Here is a 16,596-nt window from a genome sequence, read left to right as displayed (position 1 = left end):
CTTTAGAACAATTCTTAAGAGGCATTGAATGAACGTTTTGTAGAGCTGTCGCTGTTTATTATTTTCCATTCAGCATTTACAGGTACCTTTCTTTTAAAGACGTCTGCTATTTACATAGCCACTTCATTGTTCATTAGTACATGACTCCGGTAAGCGTATCTCCTGTGAAGAGAAATATTATAACAAATTATTACGGCATTCAATACTGGTATTTCAGTTACTCAACTAATCCACCCACTGATAGAGTGAACTGAATTAAATACTTTGAAGAATAAACTCAAGTAAATCTTGATAAAAATCAAAGGCTGAGGAAATCTTGTTTGACAGAAGTCATGAACAAAAATGCTAAAATGAATACTGTTTAGGAAGAAATCCTCATTCTACAGCAGACTAAATGAAGAGTAATAGTTCAAGAGTATCAAAATGCCTATGTGATCAAAAGGCAGAAACAGCTTCTTTTTACTATGTCTCTTAATATTCCAGGACTCATAATATCTTGCCTGCATGAGCACCTGTCTTTGTGGTAATTCAGAGTATTTGAACACCTTATCTAATCCAACCTCAAATTTCCTGTGAGGTAGGTAAGCACTGAGGGCTCTTGGTACTGTTTTCAAGATGAGGCAAGTGAATTAGAGAGACTGTTTACACACTCCAAATTTCACAGAAACTTAAGGAGGAAGTGAGGGTAAGAATTAGCAGTTAATTCCCAGTCGTAGAAATCAATATCAGAGCTTGAAAGGACATTGTTGATAACCTGGCCCAACATGGGCTTTCCTGATGATACTTACTTGTGGTGACTTGATTCATTTCACCAACCACACAAATTTTGTGTAATTTTTAAATCATAAAAATAATATAGAACATAGTTTTATGTGTGTGTGTGTATATATATATAAATACATGGTATAGAAGGGTATTAAATTTTAAAAACAAACAAAAGATATGTATTACTCCCTCCTCTCACATCTCAGTGCCACTTTTGAAGATTCTCATTACCCAGATGTAGCTATTAACAGTTTTTAATATATATTTCAAAAAAATTTTCTAAGCATTTTAAAGTATGTGCGTGTATACATGTACACACACACACATGCAACTGTATGTTCCACTTTCTATTAAATAGCTATCCTTGGATATGTAATAGTCATTCCAAACTTAACATGACCTTCTGCTGTTCTCTCCCAACCTGATGTTCCCAGTTTTCTCCATCTGGTGAATATCAACTTCATCTTTCCAGTTGCCCAGGTCAAAAATCATGAAATCATCTTCAGCTTCTCTCTTTCCTCCCTACTCTATGTCCAGTCCATCAACAAATCTTATTGAGTATATGTTAAAAATATATCCAGAATCCAACCAGTTATCGCCATCCCTGTTGCTTCGACCCTAGTTCAAACCACCATCATCTGTTGCCTGAGTTGTTGCAATAGTCTTCTAACTGTTCTCCCCACTTCTCTTTAGCTTCCTGTTGTCTATACTCAGTATAGCAGGCGGGCATCCTGTGAAAACACAATTCAGTTATATCTCTTCCATATTCAAAAACCATCCATGGACTTTCCCTGGTGGCGCAGTGGTTAAGAATCCGCCTGCCAATGCAGGGGACGTGGGTTTGAGCCCTGGTCCGGGAAGATCCCATGTGCCACAACTACTGAAGCCCGCGTGCCTAGAACCCCTGCTCTGTAGCAAGAGAAGCCACCGCAAGGAGAAGCCCATGCACCGCAATGAAGAGTAGCCCTTGCTTGTCGCAACTAGAGAAAGCCCTCCTGCAGCAACAAAGACCCAGCGCAGCCAAAAATAAATATAAATAAATAAATAAGTTTATTTAAAAAAAAAAAAAAACATCCAAAGGCTCCCCATTCAATTCAGAGTAAAAGCCAAATGACCTGTAAGACTCTACATGATATCTTGACCCCTTACCTCTCTTACTTTATCTCCTGCTCTTCTTGAGACGCCTCACTCTCTTTGCTTTAGACATACTGGCCTTTTTGCTGTCTTGAACATTCCAAGCATGTTCCTGCCTCAGAGCCTTTTGCACTTGCTGTTTCTTTTGCCTGGAATGTTCTTGCCCGACTTATCCTCCCTTCCTTCAAGTCTTAATTTAAATGTGACTTTCTTAATGAGTCCTTCCCTAGCCACCCTACTTATAATTGTTACTCTATTCCCAAGCTCATACTTTCTACACCCTTCCTTGCTTCAGTTTTCTCCTTAGAATTCATTTTTACTTATTTGTCTTACTAGTTATCAATCCCTCTGAGATAGATGGCTTCCAAATGTAACCACATTAACTTCCATCCCACATACTCTTTTCTGATGTGACATTGCTGCTCCCCCCCACCTTCAAGAGATGGAGTCTGTTTCCCCTCCACTTGATTCTGGGCTTCCGTCTTCTATGTTTGGAATGCTTCCATTGGAGGCCAGTGGCCACATAAGAAAACCAACTACCCTGAGACCACCAAGCTTTAAGGAAGGCCAAGCTAGTGGAGAGAAGCCACATATGGATGAGTACCCCAAGGCTCCAGACATGGGTAAAGTCTTACTCTAGACTGAGCAAAGGCTTCTTGAACTTTCTAGCCCATCATAGCCATCAGCTGAACGGAGTCAAGTGATTGACCCATCATCCGACACGATATGAACAGAACTGTCAAGCCAGGCCCTAAATTCCTAAATCATAGAATTGTGAGGAAGTAAAAAGTTTGCTTGAAGACACTATGTTTTGGGGTAGTGTATTAAGCAACAATAGATATGTGAAACATTCCCATACTAGAATGTAAGCTCCATGAGGACAAGGATATTTACTGGTTTTGTTGACTGCTGTATCCCCAGTGTATCCAGTAGTACTTGGAACAAGTTAGGTGCTCAGTAAACATCTGTTGAGTGAACGAATAAGTAAATCAAAGAGAGAGAGAACATCATGAAGGGAACATTACTAGCAGATCAGTATTTCTTTCTAATGCCATAAAACAGTAGGATATGGGTCCTAACTATGGCCATGATGCTGCCCACAGGGCCAACTTCCCAGGCTGGCCAGGACACAGAGGGTGCTCAGCACTGCATCTCAGGAAAACCAGGTTCACAGACATTGTCTTCAAACTTTTTATTTGAGATATTAAATCAAACTGTTAATTAACCAAATAAACTTTTAAGATGAAGTTTGTCTTTCTAAATATAAAAGGAACACAGATACATGGCAAAAATTTTAAACATCACAGGAAGTTTGTGCCATGACAGGTGAGTTTCATTTTTCTCCCCGTGGTAACAGTTCCTTTGGTAATAGTCTAGAAAATGTCTAGGCACAAGTGAGGCCTGAAGATTATCCCATTCTGTTCCTTGCTTTTTTCACTCTACACAGTATATTAAAGAAGGTTCCCTAAAGGTACCAAAAACAGCATTTAGCCCCCATTTACCGAATACCTACTATAGCCACCATCCAATGGCCCATTTAATCCTCACAACAACCCAGTAAGGTAGACAATATCATTTTATAGATGGAGGAATTGAGGCTTGAATAAGTGACATAACTTGTCCAAAGTTAAACACTTTGGAAATGATAGATTCAAGGTCTAACTCCAGAGCTATGCTTAACTTCCTTCCTCTACCGCCTGTGTAGCAGAGATGGAACTCATCGAGTTCTGCATTGTTATATTCCATTGACACAATCTTTTGGGCATTTTAGGCTTGAGCAAATGACTAAATATATTGAAGGTAATGGGAGCCAGGTTTCCCACTATTGGGGAAGGGAGTTATAAGTATGGAAAGGGAAAGAGTAGAATATACCCCTTCATGTTAGATTGGAATTGGAAGTATCACTATGAACTCATTTTTATTACATATCTATATCTTAGCTCTGTCCACTGAGAAGGCCTAGATATAAAGACATACCAGTAGCAATGAATGTGCTCAGATCTTGCTTCTAAATACTATTCTCCACTAAAAGGAACCAGAGTTCCTTGGAGAAATGAGTGAGTCTGTTGCTGGCACAGGGACAGCACAAGGTAAGTCTGGAACATTTTAACGCACCAGAAAGTAAGAAAGTGCTCCCAGTAGTCAAGCTGGAACCATTTGAGCAACCAAATAAAGTAGTCTTGGATTATAACACACAGTATAAAATAACTATTCATGAATTCATACTGACAAAAATAAAAGAATGAGTAAATAACAAGGGAGAAGAATTCCAATATACCTTTATATATGTTATATTTATACATTTATAATTTACATAGATACCCCTTTCTCAAGGAAGTGGGGCATAACTCCCCACTCCATGAACTGGGGCTACACATAGTGACCTCCTTCCAAAGAGCACAGTATGGAAAGAAGGAAGAAAAGTGTGGTGAGATGTGATAAACACTACCTCATCTAGGTGAGCTCTTTCACTTGGCCCAGTATTCCTTTGACATACCTCATACATTGCATTTTTGTTTGAGTACTTCCTCGTTTTCTGGTACTACAGAATTCTCCAGGCTCATCTGTGTATTTCCAACCCCAATCCTAGAATCACCGATTTCTCCAAGGAGCCCTGGTTCCTTTTACTGGGGAATGGTTTTAGAAACCAAGATCTGATTGCTCACTGTGCTCATTGTTACTGACGTATCCTTGCTTCTAGCTCTCTCTGCTGACAGAATAAGAAAATGTATGTGTATATACTAACATATGTATGTGTTTTTCAAAGAATTTGTGCATTTCATCTAAGTGGTCAAATTTATTGCCATAACACTGATAATTTCTTATTTTTTCTGATCGGTTTGGCTAGAGATTTATTAATTTTTTTATTTTTTCTGATCAGTATGGCTAGAGATTTATTAATTTTTTTTTAAGAAGATGTTGGGGGTAGGAGTTTATTAATTAATTTATTTATTTTTCCTGTGTTGGGTCTTCATTTCTGTGCGAGGGTTTTCTCTAGTTGTGGCAAGCGGGGGCTACTCTTCATCGCGGTGCACGGGCCTCTCACTGTCGTGGCCTCTCTTGTTGCGGAGCACAGGCTCCAGACGCACAGGCTCAGTAGTTGTGGCTCACGGGCCTAGTTGCTCCACGGCATGTGGGATCCTCCCAGACCAGGGCTCGAACCCGTGTCCCCTGCATTAGCAGGCAGATTCTCAACCACTGCACCACCAGGGAAGCCCTATTAATTTTATTGATCTAAAAAAATCAGCTCCAGGTTTCCCTGGTGGCACAGTGGTTAGGAATCCGCCTGCCGGTGCAGGGGACACGGGTTTAAGCCCTGGTCCAGGAAGATCCCACATGCTGTGGAGCAACTAAGCCCATGTGCCACAGCTACTGAGCCTGCACTCTAGAGCCTGTGTGCCACAACTACTGAAGCCTGTGCGCCTAGAGCCCATGCTCCACAACAAGAGAAGCCACTGCAGTAAGAAGCCCGTGCACCGCAATGAAGAGTAGCCCTGCATGCAGCAACCAGAGGAAGCCTGCACACAGCAACAAAGACCCAATGCAGCCAAAAATAAATAAATTTATAAAAAATTTTAAAATCAGCCTTTATTGATTTTTTTAATTGCTTCTTTGTTTTCAAGGTCATCAATTTCCACTTAATTCTGTATTATTTTTCTTCTTCTCCTTTGGATTTCATTTGCTCTTCATTTTCTACTTTCTTAAGGTGGAAGCTAAGGTCACTAATTTGAGACTGCTTTTCTTTCTTTTTTTTTTAACTACAGGCACTTACTGCATGAATTCCCCTCTAAGTACAGCTTTACCAGCATCTTACAAATGTTGATAATGCTGTGTTTTCATTTCATTCAGTTCAAAATACTTTTAATTTTCCTTTTTTATTTCTTTTTTGATCATAGGTTATTTAGAAGAGTATTATTTAGTTTCTAAACATTTTAAGATTTTCTGCAGATCTTTCTGGTATTGATTTCTAGTTTAATAGCACTGTGTCAGAGAACATGCTTTGTATAGCCTGAATTCTTTTAAACATGTTGAGTTTTGTTTTATGGCCCAGAATGTGGTGTCTCTGGATGAGTGTTCCATGTACATACACTTAAAAAGAATGCATATTCTACCGTCATTGGGTGGAGTGTTCTATAAATGTCAATTAAGTCCTGTTGTGTTGTTTAACTCTTCTATGTACCTGTTATCCACCTTTTGTCTACCTGTTTAGTCAGTTATTGAGAGAGGGATATTGAAATCCCTAACTGTAATTGTGGATGTATTTATTTCTCCTTGCAGTTTTATCAGTTTTTACTCATGTATTTTAAAAATCTGTTATCGGTTTCATAAAAGTTTAGGATTTTCATGTCCTCCTGATGAACTAACTGATCCCTTTATCTTTGAGAAATGACCTTTTTTCTTCTTATTACTATCTTTGCTCTGTAATTACTTCATCTGATATTAACATAGCCACTCTTACTTCCTTTTGATTAATGTTAGCTTGGTACCTCTCATTTCAGCCTTTTACATCATTTTACATTTAACCCCATTTGTTCTTTATGTTTTAAGTGAGTTTCTTATAGGATTAGACAGTTAAGCGCTTGCTTTTTAATCCAATCTGACAATCTCTGCTTTTTAATTAGGATGTTTATTTAGATCATTTACATTTAAGATGATTATTTATATGATAAAGTGTAAATTTTTCATTTTGCTATTGTTTTCTTTTTTTAAATATTTACTTGGCTGCGTTGGGTTTTCATTGCAGCATGTGGGATCTTCGTTGCAGCACGCAGGATCTTTCAGTGTGGCGTGCAGGAGTTGTGGTGCACGGGCTCAGTTGTTGCGGCATGCAGGCTCAGTAGTTGCAGCATGCAGGCACAGTTGTCCTGCGGCATGTGGGATCTTAGTTCCCCGACCAGGGATCAAACCCATGTCCCCTGCATTGGGAGGTGGGTTCTTAACCACTGGACCATCAGGAAGTCCCTGCTATTGTTTTCTGTTTAAGCCATACATCAGTTCATTGTTCCTCTCTTCTTTTTTTTTTTGCCTTCTTTTAGATTAACAGAGTATTATTATTATTATTATTACATTTTATCACCTTTGTTGGCTTATTTTTATTATTATTACATTTTGTCACCTTTGTTGGCTTACTAACTCTTAGTAACTCTTGTCGTTTTAATGGTTCTTTTATACTGAAATAAAGACCGACTTGTTAGATTAGCAGTTGAATTTCTCTTTTATATTACTGCCTAACTTTTAAAACAGAAATAACATTTTTGAGTATCTACTATGTGCCAGGTACTGTTCAGCACTTGTAATATCTTGTAATTAGCTCATGTAATACAAGAAGACTGTGAGGTATGGACTGTTGCTTTCATTTTACAAAACAGGCCTGAGAGGTTCACTTGCTCAAGGTTACACAGCGAGTAAATTGTTGAGTCTGGATTAACCTACCCTCTCCTTAGCCCTGTATCTCTGAGTCTTAGTAAATTCACAGTGGTGATCTCAAATCAATACTGTCTGATTTGAGATCACCACTGCTTCCTTTGAAAATTTAGTTTTATATGATTATTTTTATTTTTTATTATTTTAACTCACAAATCTATTTGTGGTAGCTTAACAATTAAGGGTTTCCTTGCATTTTTAATTTTATGTGATTTGGGAAATTTCCATACCACGTGGCTCCAGCCATGGCCTTCTCAGTTCCTGCAAAGTAATCCATCAAACAGAAACCAGAGCATTTATTGTTGTAAGTATTCTTCCACTGGAGGTTATACTGAACTCCATAATTTCTGAGGTTGTTTACCAACTTTACCAGTCTGCATTTAAAAATGCTCCCAAGAACTAATTACTTAAAAATCATAACTTGTTTATAATTTTTTAAATTTGGTGTTTTCCCATTTAATATGGATGTACATTTTCTTGTTGCCAAGAAGATGTTATACCAAAAGAATAAGATTCCATTACTGAATGATTTCAGCCAATATGAATGTATGTTTAGCAGGTTGGTATATAACTGATTTTCTGAGTATGTGCCAAGGTCCGCAAATCCTTGGCAGTAGTGGTAATAGGGGTATCTCTGAGACCCCTTCAGCAATATGAGAAAACGAAACAATTTTCATAATAACACTAAAAAGATAATTTGCCTTGTTGACTTTGTTGACATTTACACTGATGGTAAAAAAAAAAAGAAAAGAGCACTAATGGATAAAACTGCTGGCACCTTAGAGGGAATAACAGACTATACTTAGTAGTCATGTTTTCTTCACCACCATGTGGGAGAAAAAAGACAGTTTTGTTAAATGTCCTTGATGGATCAGTTAAAAATTATTAATTTTACTAAACACTGATGCTTGGTTACATGTGTTTTTAGTGTTCTGTCTGATGAAATAGGAATTATAAATATTCCTATATTTCATAATTAGGAATATGAATAAAGCACTTCTCTGTACCAAAGTATGACAGTTGTCTCGAGGAAAAGCACTTACGTGGTTGCTTGGGTTGTGAGCTCAACTAGACTTTTTTCATGGAACATTTTTACTTAAAAGAACAAGTGACAGGCAAATTATGGTTATTTAGACTTGGTTATTTGGCAGACATTTTCTCAAAAACGGATGAAGTCAGTCTGTTTCTACAAGACATGCAATTGACAGTATTTTTTTCCAATGCTGAAATTTAAGCTTTCAAGTGAAAATTAGAATTTTGGAAAACTAGTATCTGTTACCATGAATGTGACAGTTTCCCAATACTTAAAAACTTTTCTGAAGAGATTGGTAGTGATATTAGAAGCTGTGATTTTTGTATATTGTATAATGAAATTCATCAACATTTGGAATATCTACATAACTCTGTCAGCCAATATTTTCCAAATGACCCATGCATGATGTTACAAAATCCTGCACAGGTAAAATTGCAAGATAAACCAATGGATACTATTGTAATAGAGTACAAAATTTCCATTGATATAATTTCAGATTCTAGATTGCATCTGTCTCTTGTCAGATTTTAGCATAGTATCAAAAAAGATCTACGATTATATTAAAAGGCTAAAATACTCCTTTTTTTTTTTTTTTAACTACGTACATATCTATGTGAGGCCAGTTTTCTACATACACTTTAGCCGAAATAACATAGATTAAATGCAAAAGCAGGTATGAGAATCAGGCTGTTTCTTATCAAGCCAGACATTAAAGAGACTTGTAAAAATGTAAAATAATGCTACTTTCCTCACTAATTTTTTATTTTTTAAAATATAGTTATTTTGCATAAAAATTTTAATGATGTTAACATATAATGGGTTTTTTAAATGAATTAGAAATTAAATATTTTTATATTTCTCAGTTTTAATTTCTAATAGTAAATATTTATAGCTACAGTGCACATAAACACTGTTGGGGTCTTGGAATAATTTTTACGACTCTAAAGGGATTCTGAGACCAAAGCATTTGAGAACTGACAGTATAGATCTTCCAGCTCACACTGAGCCTGCCTCTCTGACAACTGACCCTCCCTCTATCCACAGCAGTTGTTTATTTACCTAAGCTACAATTCTTCCCCTCCTCCCCGCTCCTCTCTAGTGTACTGGGGGCCAGGAGGAAATGGGGAGACTGAATGGATACCTGACTCCAGCAAGGCCTGTCTTGTTCTCTTACAGTTCAGGTGGGGCTAAAAGAGTGTTGGTGTCTCTCCAGTGCCTGATTCCATAATACATGATGTCAGTTACCACACAGGGCCCAACTTTCCACCTAGTGGAGGAAATAAGAGCAGAAATTGGTTTGCAGACCGAGAAGTGAATGAAGCAGATAGACAAAGAGAAGTCGAGATGAGAGGCAGAGCAAAAACATAAATTCCTAGGGTTTCCCACAGACCTCCAGCTTGGTTCCAGTTTATGGCTGAGTACTGGCTTGGGTTCTATGAAAGAGCCCAGTATCATAGTAATAAATAATATCTTTTCCTTTAGCCGGCTTGAGTGGGTTTCTCTTACTTGAAACCACATGAATCATTTATAGCTAATAAAGTAGGACTCGTGATCCGTTATCAAACTTTATAAAGTTTATGATCTGGTATACATTTCAGAGTATATTAGGCTAGAAACACAAAGCCAGTTTCCTGGAAATGCAAATGTACTATTTTTATATTGGAATTAAAAGGAGTAATTAGCATAGGCTACATATGGATTAATTCCTACCTTCAAAGAATTAGGACTCTATCAAACATTCTTACCACAAAATTACGCTGAACAAAATTTAGTCTTTCTGTGATTCAAAAGAATTTAGAATCTTTTAATGCTCCAGGGACATTACCATTTTATAAATTGCACAAAAAATTCTCATTATTTCAGCTTTCTGGTAGTTTGGATTCAGAATAAATGGGAATTTACTGCAATACTTTGAATTATTAAGTTCTGAGGAGCTCAAAGTACTTCAAATTCACATGAATTATATCATTTATCTTTCTCAACAGTAGAATGAAATTTACAAATGGAAACAGCAATGGGTGGATTCAGGATACAAAGTCATGTTTCTCAATGTTCAAATGAGTATTTCTTCTCTTGGGCTATTCTGAATGGATACTGGCTTCTTTTTCCACTTCAAAATATGATTTTTTTCAGCTGATGATCAAATAGGACTAAGGCCAGCAGCAAAGAATTTGGGCTATAATTTTATTTTATTGTTAAGTACATAGTGATTTGATTATGGGTATCGGCTCATAAATTTTCTGATGAACCTGAATCCTGCAGTTTATTTTCATGAAAAAGGAAAACTCAAACGTAATGGTGAAAAATCAAGTGCATCTACATATACTTCTGGCTTTCACCAGGGCTAAAAATATGCTTTAAGATGCACAGGGAATAATGCACAGGGAATAATTAATTTTAAATTAATTAAATTAATTAATTTTAAAAACTTTTGCTGTAGTGTGCTTTTGCTGTAGTGTGCAGCCTTGGCCATAGTATACTAGAGTTTGATTTTCTATTTATGGATTATCTATGACCAAATACAATATTTAATATATAAATGACCCTCTTGCCATCCAAGCTCCCTCTGAACACCTCTCTCCCTTAAAATGTAATTAGTTTCTTTCTGCTGCTAAAAAATGTAACGCTTTCTGAAGCCAAAGCTTATTTCTATATCACCTGCTGTTTTGGAGTATCTGTACCTTTCCTCCTTCCTGCCAGTTAGCATGGATAATCAGAAGCGAACCGTAAGGAGAAATCTTCCATTTAGAACACATCAATTTGTACTAAGTCTAATCTAAAAGATTAATATGGAGCATGTGGTACATTCAACAGGAAAATGGCATTTAAATATTAATACTAGATAAATACATTCTTGCTGCTATCTTTGATAATTTATAAGTCATACACTTCTAGAAGGAAGTAGATCACTTTTTTCTTTTATGCTGTTACTCAGTAACATTATACAGCAACATGTAAAACAAGGCACCATTTTCCTAGTCAGATTTGACAAGGGAAAGTGAAAAATTTGGGTCCAATTTCAACCTCATTTCCTTACAGCCTAGATTTGTGTCACATGCTTGATCCTAACTGGTGCTTTCCAAATTAAATGTATATTTCTCAAACCAATATCTTAAGTGGTAATGTTCCAACAGTCCAAATGTCGATTACCAAAACAAACATTTGTTTCTCTAGCGAGTGTTTTCACACAAAAGCATTTGATTCACGTACTGCAGCAAACAAACATTTGCTTTAGGCAGTTGAGGCAGCCAAAAGTTCTTACAGAAACATTTCACAGGCTGGCTGGCATCCCTCCCTGGAGCAGGGCTTGCTGATGTCCGAGAATGCTTGTGAAGCCGGTTGCTGACCAAGAGAATCCTTTGCAAGACATTTAGGCCATGAAGAGGCACAAGCATTTTCAAAACAAATCTTATGAGAAAATGTGCTTCTAATTATGATGTTTCTATTAGAAAATTTCTTCATGTCTTCACAAAGCTACATTTGCTGATATAAATTCAGCCTTTGATGTAATCACAAAACCAAATTCTTATGAAAGTTCACAAAGGCAGATTTCACATAAAAACTCATACAGTTCAGGAATCATTATTTATGCAAGAGCCCATGAGAGTTTCATTACATAAATAGTCCTATTACTACATTAAAGGCTATTTTCTCTCTGAACAAGATGTAGATTATATGCGTAAATATGTTTTTCTTAAGTGCGTGTCTACTTCACTGTAAAGATGCAGCTTCCACATAAAAACCTCTTATTTTCCATATTATTTGAATGCTATTAGAATGAATCAGTATTTCTGAGGAAGTCATTTACTTAACTATATGTTCTTTAAGGCATGGGGAAATTGATTCTTAACTTCTGCACCAAAGACAGAGTTTCCTAGCAACAGGGTGAAGACTGATTCTTTGAATAGTTCTAAACTGAGAATAGTTACTAGCTGGCTTAAAAGCAAACTAAGAGAGGTTATTCTTAGATGAATGAATGATTGAAAACACACACAAAGTGTCACTTGGAGTATATTTGATAGAACACATGACAAGTTGGATTGCTAAGCTAATCAACTTGCAAGAAGAGTTTACTGATTACTTTCTATGGATTTGATTCTATTTTGACATTGCTGCGATGGGGCAGATATGATGCAGGTATGCAACCATAATCATTATAGTAACAATTGATTTAGCATGTATTATGGGCCAGTGCATACAGGTGAAATAACTTAAAAAATAGGTAGAGAATGGCTGATCGAGGTCCAACCCAGGTCTGTCTGATATTAAAACCTTGTAAACTGTACTGCCTTTACATGGGAAGCCCAAAGTATTTCTTGTCTTCCAGAAACTTTCAAGCTCATTGTAAAGAAAACACACCCAAAAGATTTAGGGACTCGCCTAAGAGAGTAGTTGGTTAAGGATTAATAATATTAAAGTAACAAAAGCTTGCTTTTATTGAGCCTTACTTGGTGTCAGGGACTGTGCTAAGGACCTGACATCATTAAGGAGATGGAGCTTGGGCTTGGCCTCAAAACGGGTGGGCAAAGATAGAAGCAAGGTCCTTTGAGAGGATGAAACAGCATGGGGGAGGGGGTGCTATTTGGCATCTGTCAGGCTTGGGGTGACAGGTTGGTGTGAGGGGTGGCACTGAATGGGTAGGTGGCCCCAATTATGGAGGGCCTTGCAAACCAGACTCTAATGCAGACATTTGACCCAGGAGAGACATGTGGACTCATTCCATGTTCTTAAACATTGGAGACATGATCATTCCCCGCTGTAATTACTAGGATAAAGGGAATACAGTTATGCCCCGCTTCTTAAAAGTTCACTTTACACCACTTTGCTTTAGCAAAACACCTACACTAACACCTGTTTCTGAAAGCCAAAAGAAATCCAAAGAATATTTTCACTTTTACAAAAAAAAGGGGGAAAGTGCAGATAGCATTCAGTATGTGTTTTGCAGTGAGCCATTATAGAGGCAGCTCACAGCGCACCCCAAGCAGTGAGAATAGCAGTGAGAACAGCACCGCCAAGCTCCTTCCCGGGGACTACACTCAGCATCTCAGCATGAAGCTGGCATAACTTGAACTGAGTCCATGAGCATCTGTGCTTTATCTTGATTTATTTTGTGCATTTGTTAGCAGAATGTGTCCTAAGGTAATTGCTTCTCCACTCTACGCCATTTCTGCTTATGAAAGGTTTCACAGGAGCACTCTACTTTCAGATAGGGGGGGAACCTGTATGGATTTTCTGTTGAAGTAGCTACTGCCAATGTTCTCTCTGAAAGGCTTGCCAATTACTCTACCACCAATATGCCAACAGGATTTTAGAGTTTTCCATCTGCCATATTTTCAAACACTTTAATATTTGCTAATTTTTTCTTTAAAAGTGATATCCCATATTTTTTGTTTTGCACATCTTTGGCTTTTGATGTGATTGTGCACCTATTTATATATAAAGTTAATTTACAGTAACTGGCCATTTACATTTATTTTTCTGTGAATTCATGTTTGTATTTCTTTTCTTATCCTAGTGGGTAGGTTTTTTTCTTGTTGATTTGTGGAAACTCTTTATATACTATGTTTTCTGTCTCTTTGTTTATCATATGTGTTCAGTATTGTCTCAGGGTATTGTTTTTCTTCCAACTTGGATTATAGTATATTTTTTCCATATACATTACTATTTATGTAGCTAAAGGTAAAAATCTTTTAAATACAGATACTAGGCTTCATATGCCTAGAAGGAAATGCCAACATTATAAAAAATATTCCAGTATTTTCTCCTAGAACTTAAATTTTTTGATACATTTACATTTCTACACATTTGATACATTTGATCCATCTGGAATATAATTTGGTTTAGATGTGAAGTAGAAATTTATTTTCATTTTTGCTACTGATTTGAAATGTCTAATTATCATATGTTAATTTTCTATACATGGGTCTGTTTCAGATTTCTGTTCTATTTCCTTACTCTATGATGAAATGACACCATATTGGTTTAATTACTATCACTTTATTAAAATGTCCTGTTACAGTATAGCACAGTGGTTAGGAGCCTAGTAGAGAAGAGCACAGACTCTGGCACTGAGACAAGTTGCTCAGTCTCTCTGTTCCTCAGTTCCCTATCTTTAAAACAAGGATAATAGGGTGGTCATGAGGATTTTATAAGTTTCTATATATAAAGTACTTAAAACAGTGCCTGGCATGTAGTAAGTATTTGTAAAGGTGTTGACTGTTATTATTTGTCATAATTTTTCACCAAAATTTTCTTGCTTGTATTCTGCATCTCCTGGATGATTTTTAGAATCAATCCCTAAGAGGGCTTATCAAGAGATTCTCAAAACACCATTCCCTTCTTACGAGGAACACTGAGGCCACCTGTTAAGGTAATTTCATTTTCCCCTTGGCACATAATAAGCATGTAATAAGTAGCAATAACTTCATTGTTAAAGTTATTATTTTGGAAGGAACAGCAATAGTGCGAAAGTGAATACATTTTCCTCAGATGTGTCATTTTCCTCCACCTGCTTGTAACGGAATCTATGTAGAGAAGGGAGAGAAAGCTGGGGAGTGGGGGATGGAGGGAGGGTGCCAAAGGAGCAGCTTCTCTTAAATTCCTTTGCAGGAATTTGTAAGTAGATCTCTTTCTTGCCCCCTCAGCATTCTTCTGTGGCCCTTGCCTTTAAAGAACTTTTGTGGAAATCAGAAAGGGCTGTATTTCAGCCCCTTCCTCCCCAGCAAGCATGTTGGATCCTCAGAGATCCGGGGGAGATAAAAACTCCCAGAAACTGCACTTGGGGATTAACATAGGCTTTAGCAGAGAGATACTCAGTTGTTTAGCTAAAGCAGAAATCATACTGAAATGCCTACAGGTGCCAGCAGCCAATGCAAATCAAAGGTAGTCAAACTATTCTCTCATGAACCTCCTGAAAAATTTTCGGAAAACCATGTACCCTTATCAGATTTTAGGTTAACATCTAAAATTCTTAATAGTGAGCTTAATAGTTAGTTTTACAAGGTAATTAGTGGTGCACTGTAAACGGTGACATTTTAAAATAAAAGCCTTATATCACTCTGATAGAAGTTAAACCCCATTGCAATTTGATAACCACCACCAACCATAAAAAGGTATACCAACAAATTTTATTTGACAAACAAATTTTACTTCCTTTTTCTCCTTGAACTTATTTTTTAATTTCTCTTCTCCCACAAAATTTTATTTGAATATAATGTTTGATTTAAAGTGTTTTATTCATCACACTTTCAGACTTCTCTGCCACATAAATTAAAATACAAATTGAGAGTTTATTTCCTGTGACCGTAAGAGCATATGTGTTAAAATCTTTTCTTCTGGAAAAATTGATTAAAACAGCCTGAATATACTTATAAAGTTGTTATGAATAACTGTTAAACATAAAATTTTATTTGAAATGCATACCTGTATGAGATAGGTGGGTTTTATTTTTTCCAATTAGTTCATATATGCGTAGGTGAACATTACTTAATGCTAGAATGAGATCGGGTTCAGCACCAAATCTGTTCCTGTGTTTGGTGTTTATAGATGTATGGGCTGAGAAACCGCGTTTATAAAAACAAGTAAACGGGAACAGGAACCATTTTGTTACAGCAACGTCAAGATCAATATTTTGAATTGTCTTATTGTCACCCAGGGAGTTGTAACACCCCGAGGCAATGCACCACGGTAGGATTTGAGATGGGTAGAATGTGTGCGTTTGTTCTGCCTGACGGGTTGGGTTCTCCGGAGGCAGATGCTGAGACAGAAGGTGAGGGCAAGCGTTCTGGACTGGAGAGAACTTGGTGAGCACGTGGCCAACCCAGGAGGCAGCTCTGAAGCAATTATTGCCCATTAAAGTTGTGCTGGTGACAGGCTGAGGTGGCGGGCCCAGGTAGGGTGGGCCTTTAGTGGATGAGGCCAACCCTGAAGGAGCTTGCCCAGGGGGCCAGTGTAGTCATTTCCTGGGGTTGCCAAAACCAGTTGCCACAAACTGGGTGGCTTAAAAGTGACAACTTTATCCTCTCAGTTCTGGAGGCCAGAAGTCCAAAGGCAAGGTGTTGATGGGCAGTTCCTTCTGGAGGCTTTGAAGGAGGCTGCTCCGTGCTTCTCTCCCAGCTTCTGCAGCCTCCTGGCGCTCCTGGGCATTCCCTGGCTCAGATCTCTGCCTCTGTCTTCACGTGACCTTCCCCTCTGTGTTTCTGTGGTTCCCTACTTTTCAGTTCCTTCTAAAACAACACTCC

The sequence above is a fragment of the Orcinus orca genome, chromosome 14, assembly GCF_937001465.1.
Source record: "Orcinus orca chromosome 14, mOrcOrc1.1, whole genome shotgun sequence".
NCBI lineage: Eukaryota > Metazoa > Chordata > Mammalia > Artiodactyla > Delphinidae > Orcinus > Orcinus orca.
This window is presented reverse-complemented; position numbering follows the sequence as displayed.